This window comes from Pezoporus flaviventris, unplaced genomic scaffold (genome assembly GCF_033815535.1).
Source record: "Pezoporus flaviventris isolate CSIRO_AGI_PZ_B2104156 unplaced genomic scaffold, CSIRO_AGI_Pfla_v1 ptg000007l, whole genome shotgun sequence".
Taxonomy (NCBI): Eukaryota; Metazoa; Chordata; class Aves; order Psittaciformes; family Psittacidae; genus Pezoporus; species Pezoporus flaviventris.
In genome coordinates, this window is record NW_026892555.1 from 67686323 (window position 1) to 67703272 (window position 16950).

The window sequence follows — 16950 nt, forward strand, 5'->3', positions numbered from 1 at the left end:
TGAAAATGGGGGTTATATTTCCTTTTTTCCAGTCATCGGGAACTTCACCTGACTGCCATGATTTTTCAAATATGATGGACAGTGGCTCAGCAACTTCATTTGCCAGCTCCTTCAGGACCCGCAGATGGATTTCATCAGGTCCCATGGACCTGTGTACATTCAGGTTCTTAAGATGGTCTCGAACCAGATCCTCTCCTACAGTGGGCACAAGGTCTTCATTCTTAGAGTCCCTGCATCTGCCTTCCAAGACTTGGGTGGTGTGGTCAGAGACTTTGCCAGTGAAGATCGAGGCAAAGGAGTCACTCAGAACCTCAGCCTTCTCCAAATCCAGGGTAGCCAGTTCTCCCGAGAGCTTCTGGAGGGGGCCTACGTTTTCCCTAGTCTGTTTTTTATTCACTACATACCTATAGAATCCCTTCCTGTTATCTTTCACATCCCTAGCCAAGTTTAATTCTAACTGGGCCTTAGCTTTCCTAACCTGATCCGTAGCTTCCCGCACAACATCCCTGTATTCTTCCCAGGCCACCTGTCCTTGCTTCCACCTTTTATAAGCCTCTTTTTTCCTCAGGAGCTCCTTATCCACCCAAGGAGGTCTTCTGGCTCTCCTGGTGCACTTCCTTCTAGTTGGGATGCAACACTCCTGAACTTGTAACAGGTGATCCTTGAATATCAACCAACAGTCTTGATCCCCCCTGCCCTCTAGGGCTGTATCCCATGGAACCTTACTAAGCAGGTTCCTGAAGAGGCCAAACTCTGCTCTTTTGAAGTCCAGGGCAGTGAGCTTGCTGCATGCTCTTCTCACTGTCCCGAGGATTTCGAACTTGACCATCTCATGATCCCTGCATCCAAGGCTGCCCTGGAGCATGACATTTCCACTGAGCCTTTCCCTGTTGGTGAGCACGAGGACAAGCATGGCACCTCTCCTTGTTGGCTCCTCTATTGCTTGCTCATCTATTACTACTACTACTCTATTATCTTACCCTGACAGAAGCAGCTCATGTCCCCAGTTAAACCTTTCCGTACTTTGTTTTGATGAAACAAACATGTTTCATGTCATGTTTTTTAAATCCTGTCACTGCTCAAAAGAGAAAGCTGTGTTTCAAGGACCCTGCTAAAAGAATCACAATGACGGTCCCTGGACATACTGCCCCATCTCTGCTTTTCTATTATTTTGTGAGCAGGACTCCATTCACATTCAGTGAGCATCCGTATTGCCGTGAAAAAAGTGGGTGAACTTGGACTCTTCTTTCTTGCATGACTGAATATTTTTTTTATGTATGGAAGAAATTCCCACTAAATCCAAAAGAAATAATAGAAGTCCAACATGTTAATACAGTAGGTGACTTGCTGTCGTCAGTGGCAGTGTCTTTTGCTTCCAGGCAGTTCGCCCACACTGACTTTGTTCTTTATTCCCTGCTGTCTCATATGTTCAAGAATAGACTCCCAATTAATATTTGCCATGTTGCTTCATACTCAGCATACTCAGTTTGAAAACCTACCTATTCATTAGGCACTCCCACTTGAAATGTATGAGGTCCTGTGGAGGATGGTCAAGGGAAGGGAAGGTTCCCAAATTCTAATGGGGCTCAGAGAGCAAGCAGACACTGGCTTTGGGTAAACACCTAGGAGGATGCACACCATTGCCATGGAAGCTGAGGTTCGTCTCTGCGTGCAGGGCTGCTGAAGCCAGCCCTGCCATTTATTTCTAATTCTAGTGTCCTTGATGATGAAGGGATAATAAAAAGCTGCAAAGAAATGTAAAAAAACCACAAACCCAAATGTCGTGGTTTAAACCCAGTCAGGTAATTCGTTCGCTCACTTCCCCCCCTTTCTTGCCCTCCCCCTGCTCTCAGAGGGACGGAGAGGAGAATCAAAAGAATGCAACTCCCACGGGTTGAGATAAGAACAGTTTAGTAACTAAGGTATAACACAAATCACTACTGCTACCACCAATGATAGTAATGATAAAGGAAATAACAAGGGAACAGAATACAACACCTCACCACCCGCTGACCGATAACTTGCCCCCCAAGCCCGACCAAGCTCTGACCGATACCTCCTCCAACCCTGCAGTCTCCCAGCCCTTCCGGCTAACTCCCAGTTACCTCCTGGGCATGACGTGCTGTGGTATGGAATAGCTCTTTGGTCAGTTTGGGTCAGGTGTCCTGTCTCTGCTTCCTCCCAGCTTCCCCTCCTCCCTGGCAGAGCATGAGGCTCACAAAGTCCTTGGCCAAACCAAAACATCTCTATCAGCTCTGTTCCCGAGCCGAAAGTCAAAACACTGCACTGCACCAGCTACCAAGGAGGAGAAACATGACTGCTACTGCTGAACCCAGGACACCAAACAAACCCAAACAAACCCAAAAATGGAAAAAGGGACAATATGAATGTGAAAAACATCATCCTCCAAGAATTTAGTTATCAAAGAGAAGGTTAGGAGGTGACTTGAACATAGTTTATTGATAACTATTTCATAGCTACATATAGAACTGCTGATAGTAGAAGGTTCTTAAATTCAGCAGACAGAATCAGTAAGTGAAACTCAGCACTGAGGCAATGAAGTGCTGTGAGTTTGGATCAGAAATAAGAAGTACATTTCTAGCTATGAGAGCAGTTAATCATTTGAATGTCTTTGCCTATGTGGTGAGTTCCCTATTGCTTGTATATTTTAAATCTACATTCCTGCCTTTCTAAAAGTATGTCCTCTGGCACCAATGAATTTAGTATAGTCCTTGTGGACGAATTTCCATGTTATGGAAGGAAGACATTTTTATGCTTTTTCTGGATAGCATCAACTCCCAAACATTTTTCACCCCTTACCAGCTCCTGAGACACCCCCTCACTCCATGATGTGCTCCATCTGCCAGGAGCTCCCTTCAGCTCCTACTTCAGACACCACGCTTTCTTCCTACATAGCAGCTCCTCAATTAAACCCCCCGGCAGTACTTCTGAGTGTGAATGTTTAGGGCAAGCAGCTCCCAATACCTATCCTTGCTGTGGCTCAGGAGCTCAGCAGTCTCTTCAGGCAGCCTTTGTCCCAGTCTTAGCTAGACCAATAGTTTCACAGTAGGGCTGTGAAGGCCCCAAGGAAGCTGCTCATGGTTAAACTGCATCCAATGGAGAGATGCACCCTTCTGTAGGTCACTGCAGACAGGGAGATGGATGTATTCTGCCAGCCTGACACACCAGTGCCAAGCTGGTTGTTAGCTGTTTTCTCTTTAGACATTGCCATCAGTTTGGGAGTCCCTGCACAACCAAATCTGCAGCTGAGGGGGGATGCATTCATACACCATTTACTCACTGATGCTGGGTCCATTTGACATTCTGTCTATAACACACTGAAGTGTGTTATATGTTATCTTGTCACACCTGTGCTTATCTTCCCAATTCTCCTTGTAGCTATGGGCTGCCTGAAAGATAACAAGTCCACACCAAATGCAGGTGTTTTGCCAAGGCTAAGGCTGAGACAAAGTGTAAAAAAGACAGAAAAGGCAGGCGAGCTCTGAAGGTTCAGATTCTCCTCTAGTCCTGTTATTTAATGAGAAAGTTCCTCTTTATCTTTTCCAAATCTGTTTTCTGTTGCAACACTGTTCAGAAAATAATTTCTTGTACCTTCTATCTCCCAGCAGGTCATACTGCTACATTTGTTTTCAGTCCTGGTCTGATTGCATATCTTTTAAAATATGATGCTTTGTTCTTTTGAAACAAAGCAAAAAAAAAACCCTCCGAGCTGAATTGGAAGAAAATGGACTGTCTTCTTTTGAAAGATTTTAGAGGTTTTGAACTGCAAAATATACGATCACTGTAAAGTTCCTTTTGTACTGGCTCTACAACCTTGGCAGGAGCTTGGAGTTCCTATTAGTCTAGGTAATGAGCAATAATAATAGTGATAATGACACTTCTGAATGCTTAAAATAGATTCTGTAACAATGTGTTGGTCCAATGTGAGATAATCTTAAATCTAATGCGGTTCTGAATCCCAAGCTGCATAAAAATCCACTTTAGAGATGACATGCCGTTCCGAGATAATCTTCCCTGCATAATGAGTTCAGGTATTTAGGCCTTTCTAAATACCAGTTACTCAGTTTATAGTTTTATCTTGGAACTTGGACACATCAGAAGAATAATGAATAAGAGTGTTACCAAGAGCAGGGGACCTGCTGGCATGTAATTTTAGGTGCTTGAAACAGCTATTAGAGCTGCAGCTTCACATGCTCGAACTGCAGTATTTTCTGATTTACCAAAATCGCCTGGCTATGTTTGCGATCCTTCCTAGACAATCAAAACATGTACAACTCAGACAAAAAACAGTCTTCCAGGCCTGGGACAAGTTGTGTGGTTTTGCTTAAACAGCATAGTAAATTCTATCATGGGTTTTCCAGCAAACCCAATGAATATGAAGTCCCAGTTATTTTGTTTCTAGGCCTAGCAGTTTCAGATATGCCCAGCAGAGAGCTCTTTGTCTCTAAAACTCTGTTTCTAAGGAATGCGCCACAGAAAACTTTAGCATGAAGAAAACACACATCAGATAGGAGAGGCAAACTATGCTATAGGGATGCTCCACATCTGATTTAAGCCATCAAAAAGAAACGTACTTAGTCAGCACACTCTCACCTCCTTTTTAAATGCAACCGGTGTAGTCCCCATTCCTGTTTCAATTAGAATTTAGATGAGCAAGGGTCATTGAAAGTTTGGGGTTCAACCTTTGGGTCCAGGCAATCTTTCTTTGAGGTATGAAATTTTTCATCTAAAAGTTAATTACTTGAGGATGCTTATTTAAAGAAAATAATACTAACTTTTAAATAAATAAATAAATAAATAAATAAATAAATAAATAAATAAATAATTTGGTGGTGAGCATCACTTGAGGACCTTCTCCAGCAATGGTAAACACCTTTCCCTTCCTTGCTGCTGAGTGTGTTCCAAAGCATCCAATATTTGCATACTGAAGGCATGCTTTCCTGCAGGACTGGCGAGTGCAACGCCTGCACCAGTAATGCACCACACAGCACTGCAGATAATGACTGACTGGCAACTCAGTTGTTTACCCTGATTATCTTTTCCCTTTCCCCTTCCGAACAACGGCGGTAAACCTTGACAGTTTACTTTTGGAGTCAAAGTAAGCACACACCTCTCCTTTGGCTAGCACATGTTACATGGAGTCCCTATGGTGCTACTGCCATCCGCATCAGTGTCATCGCACTGGGTCATAGCAGTGGCAGGGGCTCAGGGACACCTCTCAATGTATAGTCAAGATGACATTCATTGCATATGAAAGTGCAGGTTAAAGGATATTACCTAAAGTCAGCTGAACCAGGGTGTATCAAATACTTTTCTAGTGTTCCCAACTTTTTAAATTATTATTTCATTTTGAAAGACCTCCCCAGGACTCAGGCCTTGCTAATTCTTATTTATAAGTAAATTCTCAACGTATTTAGAGGAACATATGCTGAGGAGACCCTTGGAAATTTGCTGCAGGGATTGTCTGCTGGCTTGCAGTATGATACTGCAGGTAATGAAAAGTTCCAAGCCAAATTTACTATAAAAATGAAAGAAAAATGTCCAAGTTCTAGAATTTTATGCATAAAGTAAAATTCTAATCTTTAACATTTGTCCTATCCCATGCCACCCTGGCTTCTGCATTTATAATCTCTCCATAACTCCTGGATTTTATTTGCTTAGTTTGCAAGAAAAAAGATGAGGCGAGAGGTTTCCTTTTCTCCACATGACTGAATCCAGTTTGTTTAAAGTACGATGCAAATAATGATGAATTACTCACTTATCTTCTTTTTCATGAGTTATGCACAGGCTTATTTTTATGAAGTAATTTGTAGTCTCTAGGCATCTCTAGTCTCTCCTTGCTGAAAAGTCCAACCAAATATTCCTCAGCAGATTTCCTGCAGACTTCATTGATCCATTCATGCTGCCCAGGCTGTGCCCAGGTCAATGTGTGGTCTCAGGTGCCTGGGTTTGATTATAAGACAAAGAATGACTCTGTAAGGAATGACTTTTCCCATGTATAAGTATGCTGGCTCCTACACAAATGCAGGCTTTGCAAAGACCTCTCTCAACATCCATATGACTACAGCTCAGTCAATTAAGTGCTATTGCAGAGTAGAGAGAAAGACAAAGTAGAGGAAAGCAAGTGTCTACTCTGGTATCAAAAGAAGCCTCCTCAGGTCAATGAATTCATTCCCACCTTGCTCTAGTTCAGTTCTCTACTTTTGACCTAGGAAGAAACTCAGTCTTCACCTATTGGTAGAGAAAATGGAGATTCACCCTTTTTCTGCTCACTCTAGAGCTTGTTGAGAAGCAATTCAGCTGAATGCTGCAATACCACTACTCATTATCAATTTTTCACAGTACATCAGCAAGTTAGTTTTCTAATGGAAAACCTTACTTCACCGCTTTCTATTCTTCTCACCCACAGCCCCTGCCTGAAGGCTGTGATTCTCTCCAAAACCTATCAATCTGGTTCCCTGGCCAACTGAGAAAGTTAATTGGCTGTTTTCTGTTTATGACTTTCTCTAGGACAGAGAAGCAGCCAGAATTTGTATGCCTGAGTGACAACATAGGTATCACAGCTGTCCCTGCCATGATGCTTCTCCACACACATAAGTAAGTTGGTCACTGAAAACAAGCTTTGTTATCCCCCCTCCTTGATCCCACCCAAAGCTTAAGGCTCAGAAGACCCTGGAAAATGGTTCTCCATAGCTCAGGGGAATGTGGAACTCATTGTGGCTGTCCCTGACATTGCCCGTTGTTGAGGCACTTGTGCTCCCAGCCTGTTTGAGCACAGGGTATGCTCCCAGTGCCAGGACGGTTGCAGCAGCTAGGAGAGCAGGGTAACCAGAGGGCAGGCCAGAACTGGAAGGGGCTGCCAGCCTGATGCGAGGGTTCCATACCCAGCTTAGGAGGAGCACAAGGCATGCACATTTACCACAACTACGGGCTTCTGGAAAGTTCCAGTGAGTTTGTGAAGTTACTGAGAAAAAAGCCAGCAGTTAGCAAAGACCTGCACGGATTTGCAAGCTTCTGAATTTGCTCAGTATCTGAATTTGCTCCCTGCCAACAAAGATAAAATCTACCTGGTTTTAGTGTGGGATGCCATTAATGCTTGAGGAGACTTTAATAACACCAGAACATATTCATAAACTGATCCTCAGTGATTCTTGTATGCAGATCTCTGTCTATCTAAAATATTCTTCTACTTTCCATTCTTAGACAGACTCTTCCACTGTAATTTTGAATGCATCTTGCAGAGTGCTGAGAGCCCCCTTTTGCAGTGGAGCCACCGCAGTGAGCAATGAAGGTACCCAGAAGGAAAAACATTTGGAAAGGTTTGTATTCCAATTCCTGATTTCATGGATTAGTCTGAAAGTTGTATTATCTATTCCGCCTGAGTGGCAGCTGCTTATAAGCCTTGAGGGAGAAATACTAAATACCACTTTCTCTTTCATAAGAAAGATGATCTTATTTATTTGAACTGGGTTTTATTCTATGCTTTTTATATGCACTAAAGCAGCGAACATTACCTCAGCACTCCAGAAGTGTTCTGCCCTGTGCCTTTGAATCAGTCCACCCTGCCAGGCTTGGCACCCAGGTTTGACATTTCAAAAGGACTTTGTACTTACATGGTAATTGAGCTCTCCCAACTCCCCTGACAGAACATGGCCCATCTTCATCCCCTGAAAAATAATTGACGGCACCAGTGACTCCCTTGCTACTTTTCACAGTATTCCTGTGGGATATGCAATATTCCCATGGATTGGGTCAGAAAATGTAAGATTTAAAGCACAAAGCTTAAAAAGTTTTGCGTATCATGCACTCAATATGACACCAGTTTTTCATTGTTTCAAAGCTGTTACATGTGTTCTCTCTACTTTTCTCAAAAACATGACTGAGACCAGAATGAAAATGGAACCATCCATTTATTCACCATCATAAACTTACTTGGATAAAGCTTGCAGTGAGAACAGTCTCCCAGAGAGCATCATAGGCTGGGACAAAGCTGGAAAAAGCAAAGATTTTGATCTATGTTTTAAAGGTGGGCTGCTAGGATGACTGTCCTTGCTGTTCAAATACATTCAGTTTGTTCTGATTCCTGGTCTTCTCATCAGCTGAGAGATCCAGGAGTAACAGCAAGCCCCAGGCCACCCAGCAGATCAATAGATAAGTTGAGATAAGAATATTGTTCTTACCTCCTGGGGCTGTGGCTGGACACCCTGCCTCCTCTATGGTATCAGAAAAGCCCATTAAGTGCAACCTGTTTATCCCAGGACAAACAAATTTAATTTCTTCTTTAAGTCTTTCTAGTTCTCTGTCACCAAACATTGATTTAAAAATGGACATTTGTCTTCCTTGGGCAGAACACTTTGGGTATTTGCAGTCCTCTGAACTTGCTCTTTAACACTGGAAAGCGATAGCAAATTGAAACCTGTGATAAACTTTTTAATAGGCAGATAATGCCACCAGATTTACATGCTGACAATGGAGTTGATGTTAATGGAAGACAGTATGAACTAAGGGAACTTTGGAGTCCTTTAATGCTAAAAGCCTGCAGCAGGTAGGTTTTTAATTTACAAGCTCCACTTACCATCTACTTGTCATTGGGAGCCTGAGGCTTTTGAATGGGTAAAAGTGGATAAAGCAGTTAAAGAGGTGCTGAAGTATTATTAGGTGTGGAGTGCCCACAGCAAATACTCTGCAGTTGCCACACTGATTAGGCACAGAGGCATAGGCTGACAGTCATTGCCAGCTGGTGCCAATGTGCTCTAGTGGGAGATCCACACCTATTTGAGCATGTGTTCACAGGGAATAGAGGCTGGCAGCCTTAATATTAGCTTCACGCCAAGAGAAACAAGCAGTGACCAGGAAGCCATTCTTAATAAGACTTATGTATGTTTATATTTTGTCACCAGTTGCTCTCGGGAAACCAAACTCAGTGCAGGTGTGCTGGAAATGTGTTCCTGAGCTGCATCAGGCACCACTGTGCTCTTCAGGGTGGTCTGAGCCCTTGGCTGCTCTGGGGCTGTGAGGTGACAGGTAAAGTCTCAGTCTCTCTCACTGGGGGGGTGGCACGATCTGCAATGGGGGACAGGACTGTGTGCCAGATAGAATGGGTTTTGCTGTTCTTTGGTTTTGCTTTTTCTGGGAGATGTGAAAGGAAAAGGGAGGGGAGAGCATAGTGTTTAAATTTACAGAAGCTATTTGGCTCCTTACATGAAGGACACATCCGAAAACAGGCACATCAGAGTAACGGGGGAGGCAATTTGACAAGAAGGAAGCACTTAAAATAATGGGATCACTGATAAGGTCAGGGTTATGAAGAAGTCCAAACTGGGTCAGAGATTCTCATTTCAAACTAATGAACCCCTTGATGACAGGAGCTGGAGTTTCTTGACGAAGGGGATGGACTGTTCACAGCAAAGTCGTGATGTGAGTGTCGACAGCAGCACCGAGAGGTTAAAGGCAGTAGTTTAATTCAGTTGGGCAAGCGTCTGCCACCTTTCTGGTCAAGAGGGTCTAGGCAAATTCCTCTTCTGGGTTCAAATTCAACACTTTATCTTTAAAATATCAAGGCCAAACAGAGTTCAGTTTTACATGCTCACATAGAAGTTCACCTTTTATTCACCAGAAACATCTTGTTTCATGGCTCATAAATATTAAACAAATATAAATGTAACCTCTGTGCTCTCAGGACCGATTATGAGTGAGTGAATTTAAGAACTAAAATTTCAGAGCTGCAGTCTTTTTCCCTGTTTTTGACATCCTCTGCTAGACAAGGAGCAAAAGCACCAGCACCTGTGGTCAACTCACACTCAGAAATGACCCCCTCCTTAATTCCCACCTCCCTTCCTCTGGCTCCCCTGTTGTAGTAAGTCAGCAACCACAAATATCCCAGCCTGAGTTTGCGAGCTTCTCCATTGCCCCATCCACAAAAGCTGTGTGAGGGCATTACTGGGTTTTGTGGTGCTGTGGCCACATCAGTTCTGCTGTGTCCTTCTCCAGTAATATGTTAGCTCGCAGCTGAAAGGCAGCATAGTCTAGAAGTCACTGGTAACAGAAATGTCCAAGTGATTTTTGTGCTGTAACTTTTGAGATGAAAAACTTGGCTGGGAAAAAAACAGAAGCCATAAGTCTATTTGCCTCACCTACTTACTGTGTGCTTATCTGGAACAGCTTGTGAAATTCTTTGGAAACATAATGTATTTAGCAGATAGGGGCCAAGACTTTGAGCTCGCCAAAAGCAAACTTTAATTCACGGTCTTGGTATCATGGGAGAGCTAAACTTCAAGTGGTCTGATGCAAGGATTTTCTGACATTTATATGGTGAAAAACAATTCAGTCCCATATTTAAAGGTGGGATGGGGGAAGTAAACAGAAAACGATCTCTTGGGAAAGCTTCAAGGCTGATGAGCAACATTTAAAAGTTACCCTCATTTCTCCTAAGGGTCTTTGAAAGAAGTGCTGTGATTCCCCTTTTGGGCAAGGAAAGATCTTTACAGTTGGCTTTGAATCTTGAAGAATTAAATTTTTTCAGGTGCTGAATGCCTTCAGCTCCTGCAATTTCTCTCTGCCATCATACAACACCTCAGAAATAGCAGAGATGCTTCTGAGTACTTCTGCCACCAAGCATGCCACACTATTCCAGGTAGAAAAGCTGTGCTAGCTCTAAGGCTACCCTTAGTCCTGTTTCCTTCTGCCTTGCCTCTCTTGCTGAGTGCCTTTATCAGTCCCATCTGCTACCTGCTGCTTACAGAGATAGGACACAGAGCCTGGTGCGTGCTTCAGATTTCAAATGTGACGCTCATTATATACCCAGAGAAGACCACAAAGACAACTGAGTAAATGAGCAGAGTGATAGAAAATGTAATTAGCCTATTTTTATGATGAGGCAGGAGATGAAGTCCTGACTGCCTGTTGTTATTCAAGAGCTGACAGCACTTTTTGTGCAGAGGAAGCTGATGACTCTTGCCCTGTGTGAACACATTATGTTCCACTTCAGTTTCCATGGCATTTTGCTGTTCTTGGCCCAAATAATTCTTCAGTCTTTGTGAGGGCCACGGTACTGAATAGCAAATTGTTTCAGCACAGATGTAGCAGTATGATAGGTTGTGTAATGAAACTTAGCTTAGAACTGATTTAGCAGAATACTTGTGTCTGTGAAGGGTCACCATGGTTATGGTTTGTATTCAAAACCTCACAGTATGCTGAGAAAAGCTCCAGCATGCTAGACCCAAAAAAGGTATCGATGTGTCTAAAAGTCAGATGTTGCAACGAGATGAACAATCCAGGCCTAGAGACCTGCATTAGACACCTGTGTGCAAGGGAAGTCCTGTGCCTGAGCTCCCAGACCAGCATGCTGAGAAGACAGCCTATGCTGACCTAAAGGTAGCTGAGCCTAGGGGTGTGCTTGTGGGGCAGCAGGGTGGCGCCTCCATCCTTCAGGAGTCGTCATGTTCAGGGCCAGAACGTGCATCTCTGGCTTTTCCTTAAAAGAAATGAAGAGAGGTGCTGGTGGCAATGGCTAGAGCTGCTTCCTGAAGAGGCAAGAAGGCAAGATTTCATTCCCTCATTTGTCTGGAAGGGACCAAATCCACACAAATAAGGACGTGTAGACTGGGGGTAAGGCATGGCACGTGTGGGTCTGCCTCCCACCCGGATGATGTCTTGTGCCTCCTAGGTTGGAGACGGGGGGTAGAGGGAGTCTGGCTGCCTGCTATTGTAAAAGAAGTCCCCATTTTTCTCCCACTGCTTGGTTTGAAGATAGCCTGATGTCTGAGCATGCAACATGAGTTAAGCATGTTCTGCCACCACCTCTCAGATCAGCTATGTTGGGGATCATAGCTAAAGGTCTAGTTTCACCATAGGGATTGTAGCTGGCCATAGACTAGGTGTTAAGCCCAAGGCAGGAGTATTTGCAAAAACCTAAGCTCTAGGCATTTGCGACGCTTGAGCGTGGAAGGAATCACACCTCTGAAGTCAGCAGTCTGGGGCTTCCTGGCCAGATGAAGATTTTTCTAAAGGCAGTTTTAGATTTGGCATCATGCAGAGAACTGGAACATGCTTATATAGACCTTCAGGATTATCTTCATACGTCAAGAAGATTCCTTCTGTTTTTCAAAGCATTTACCTATTCTTTGTCATAGAAAGTGGTATTTGATGGAAGTGACAATCCATGTGCATTACAGTTTACTGATGCTTGTGACTCAAGGTTCTATAAAATATGCTTGCATTCTGCATTACAAGATCCAGTAATAGAGGATTTAGCTTACTGTGTACACAGGAGAAAAGCTTCGCTCTGGGACAATTTACAGAGGTTGTAGAAAAGGATTGGCTAGAATTTTTCTCTGAAACAAGGCTGCTGCTTGTATAGCAATTTGTACTGGCAAGTCCATCCCCAGATGGATTGTTTTATCATTATTTTCCTATTATTCACACTGAAAAAATATCACCATAAAAATATTGCTTGTTTCAGTACGTAACTTGGTTACTAAGGTTACAAGATGAGATCTGCTTGGAATGATTTACAGTTCCTAAATACACTTTCCTCCCCCAACAAGCTGACTGAGAAGAAGAATCTGCCCTAATAAATTAACCATGGTAAATGTGGACTGACCTACAAATTAAGAAATAGAAGGTTAAATACAAACATCGATCAAAGGCAAGAACTATAAATAGATAATGAACTGAAGAAACAATGTCTGCAAAGCAAAAGAGTCCCGGAGTTTTCCCATTTGATGGCAAACACTGCTTAAGTACTCTGCTCACCAAAAGAGGAAGATACTGCTTACGTGCAGTCAGAGGAAACATTATGCAGCAGGAAGCCTTGGCACTTCTACCTAGAAGTCAAGGAAAAAATCCCATTCTCCGTGAAATATCTGTAAAAATGGGCTCAGTCATTAACACTGAAACCCATATTATACAGGCAAACAAGCAGATCCTTATGTGTCATCGCAGATCCTCAGGGCAGTTGCACTGATCCATAGTGAGTGAGGATCCAGCTTCAAGTTCACCCTTGCGTGTATATAATCTGGTATAACAAAGTGTACACAGGATTATAGGAGACTTCAGGTCTTACATGGGCTTTCTCCAGACTCTGCCTTTAAATCCTGACAACTGAATTTACTTCTGAAAGAAGAGGTTTTGCCCTAGATATTTGCCACAAGGTGCTGCTGCTCGTTAATTCTGTTTCCCCTCCACTCAGCCTCCCTAGCTGGGTCTTAGAGACTTAATTTCCTCACTGTTATCAGCTAAAGGCACATCTGCTTTCTGATTCACTTAAGATGATTTTTAAATCAAGCTGAAGCTGCACATGATTCTTTCTAATTGGTAAGCTCTGACTTATCACCTTGGAGAAGTCCTAGCCATGCCCTAAATCCTGATGATTAAGTCAGCCTCTTAATAATATCCCAAATCGCTTCTATGCAGGGGTACAATAATAATTTTATGAGGCAGTTTCTTGGCTGCAGAAAGGTATAGAAGAGGTGTGGGCCTGTCTCAGAGCATATTGCTCTTCTTAGTGCCAACCAAGAACCATCTTGTCACTGAGGCATTGCTGCATGGTGCCAAAGGGTCTGCCTTCCTATTCGCCCCTTGCCAGCTGCTAAACTATCTTCTTTCTTTTCACTTCATTCTGGCCAATTTAGCAACCTTCCTCAGGAAACCAGCTGTCTGGTTGTACACTGAGCACACAGCATTATGCTTGCATACCCGGGCACAGCTCCCTTGGCTCATTCACATCATCTTGAAGTGGGATTTGGAAAATCACTGAACCTGCTGTTCCACAGTACATCTGTATACATGGGGATGGTGGCATCTGATCTCTCCTTGATTTGACACTGCTCTGGATGACAGTACTTAAAAGGAAGAGTTTTCCCTGTCATCAGGGGCACACAGTGAGCTCTCTCTTGCATGTTGCTGCAGTGAAATTAATCTTTGAGATAATGCTTTACATTATCACCTCTCTGAGGTGAGGCTGATGCCAAGACCAGGCATGTAAAACATTGTCTCTGTGTGGCTCTCTCCATCCAATGCTTGTATTTTCTGTAATCCATCATCACAGAGCTTTCTATCAGTTGGGAGGGAAGGAAGAGGGACAAGATCCAGGGATGGGTGAGAATTATCTGACTAGCCTTTTGTCTTCCCTTTAGTGAACCCTATGGGCCAAAGCTCCATGTAAATACCTTCTTGCTGAACCCAGACCAGAAAGTGAAGCGCTACCTGCCACAATCTATAGGTCAAGTTGTTCTACGCTGGCACAGCTCTTCTTGAGACACAGCTGGAGAGAGCCCAAAGAAACAACAGTATTCTGTGATCCAGTGGGGGAAACTGTAGTCCAGGCAGACTGGGGGCCTAAATATTGTCAATGTTCCCTCTCTTCTACTCCCTGTCCTGAAATGGCAGTAAATGGAAGTAGACACATGATAAATGCTCACACACACAGTCACAGGTAGCTTGGTAATGGCTGTCAGGTTGTGCTCGCTGCTGACCTGCTGCTGAGTTAAAGCTGGAGAAAATGGTGACAGCTAAGAGGAAGCAGCACTTTCAGATCAGGCAATTTAGATGCTGCTGTGGTGCCCACTCAGAGAGGCTTTACTTTCTGCTAATGGAAGATGTTCTGAAGGGGCTAAATCCCTCTCTTAATCCACTCCCACGTCCTCATAAATTCATGACAGCTGACGGGCATCTTTTGTTCTAATGACTTTGGTCCTTGGATGACTTCTTTACCCACATGCCCTCTGGATTTAAACTGCATTAACCAACAGTGTTACTTGCCTGTGTGTTAGTCAGCTGTTGTGTGTTTTAGCTAAGGAATAACACAGTTCAGTTCACACATATGTTAAGTGATTATGAAGTTATCGAAAGATTTGTTCAGATAACCTTGATGGACTTTACTAATACAGCTCTAAAAACTTAGCATTTTGACAGAAAGAAAATAGACAGCTCCTTCAGGCATCTTCAACCTCATTTCTCTTGGACATAGGACAAACACAGTGGAGCAACCCATATAGCCTGCTCAGGACTCACCTTGAAGAGGGAAATAAAAGCATGGTTGGGCAGGTGTGTAACCCTTGGAAACCCATGCCCGGATTTCAATGTGGCTGCACTGGCAATAGCTTTCTCATCAGTCTAAACGTAGGTAATGGGTCAATCAAGCAATGTCTATTTACTCCCACCTGTCTGCTTTCCTTAAATCTCTGCAATATTTTGGTTAGCAACTTGGCAGACAGTTTTAGCTTAGGAAGATTTTTAGTGCAGAGTTGCCATTTCCTGGTTAACCACCATTCATCAGCAAAGAGAAGGTCAAGTCCATCTGACAGCAGTGCCCAGCTTCAGAACACCAGCCTCATTTCTCATTAAGGACAAAGCACAATGACGATGCATGCTTTGCTGTCAGAAGTCCTGGATTGGGTTTCCTTCCCTATCTTGTTTCTTTCTCCCACCTCATCGTGGCACAAGCATGGTAATAACATCTGGACCTCTGATAAAAGCATTTCAAAATGAGCAGGTGTGAAGATATCCTCCTCTGCTATCGAAGTGAGTCTCAGTTTTTCCACCTGAGGTTACAAATGAAAGCTCTGCAATGCTGTCAGCTTAACAAACAACAGTGAGGTGATGTTTAAAGCATAAATGTTCCAGGGCAACCAAATATAGCGTCAAGTTTGGATCCTGACCAGACATGGCATGAGCACCACAGGAAATTTCTGTGTTAAAAGCACACCCTCTTATCTGAATGATCAGACAGTACTCACCTTTTGTAACCTTAAAAGTAGGTTTATATACAGGGAAAATCTCTACAAAGTATAAACAAGATCAAAATGCAACCTCATTACTGGTTACCTTTGTGAGTGCTGTGCAGCACACAGCTCTTCAGGAGAGAGTTTCTGAGGAGGAGAAATGATGTAGCCAAAATATTATCTTCTAGGCTCATAGCCCACTGCTGCCTGTCAGTCACCAGATAAATTCTTTCTCAGGATGGTTTCCTTTGCCAAAAGGAGCACAGTGCTGTTGTCTGCGATAGGCAGTTTCAAAACAGCAGGTTTCTGTTTGTCAGCTACAGCTGTAGCTGGGCTTTTTGTCCCTTCACTTGGGTCATCGTGTCTAGTTGCTGGCTTGTGGGTGCAAATTGGGTGCCAGAGAAGAGTCAAATTCTATTTGATGCTGTAATTAATTCTGTAGGAATAAAAATGCTTGCAGGAATATGACAGCACCTTCTGTCTGCAAGCAGCAATGCTAGGTTCCAGCAAGGCTGAAAATGCAACATATTTACTCAAAAGTAGAGCAATGGATTAATTTTCAAGTGTATTTGTGAACACTGGGAAGTATCTGCCTATCACAGAAGAAAGACACAGCATGCATCTGAATGCCTAGGTCTTGCTGAATCTCTTCAAGCCCTGTGAAAGAGTGTCAAAGGAGGAAATTAGCACCAATTATTTGGTTGGTTTTTTGTGTCCTGCCTCCAAATAATGCAGTGGTTCTTTTACCAATGAGCTTACAGGAACCCAGTAGAACTGCATGATGTGGTGAAGGATCAAGGCATGAGGTTAGAGTGCAGCAAGCTTGAAAATTGGGAAGAGCTGGATGGGCATCTCATGGGAAGAGTTGTGGTTTGAAGAGGTAGGATGATGGGGAAAGAGGAAAAAGAGGACCTAGAAGTAACATATATGCAAATTCTCATTTATTACTCATAAATTGATCTTTGTTGGACAACAAGCAAAAGGGGGTTGCTGCGTCAATCTTGCTCAAACTTTAGGCAAGCTCGCTTTGTAAGACTAATATATGGCTAAGAAGGAAAATTCATGTTTTTCCTGTTTAGAATCATAGGATAGTTAGTGTTGGAAAGGACCTTAAGATCATCTAGTTCCAACCCCCTGCCATGGGCAGGGACACAGCACACTAAAACCATGAAACCCAAGGCTTCGTCCAACCTGGCTTTGAACACCG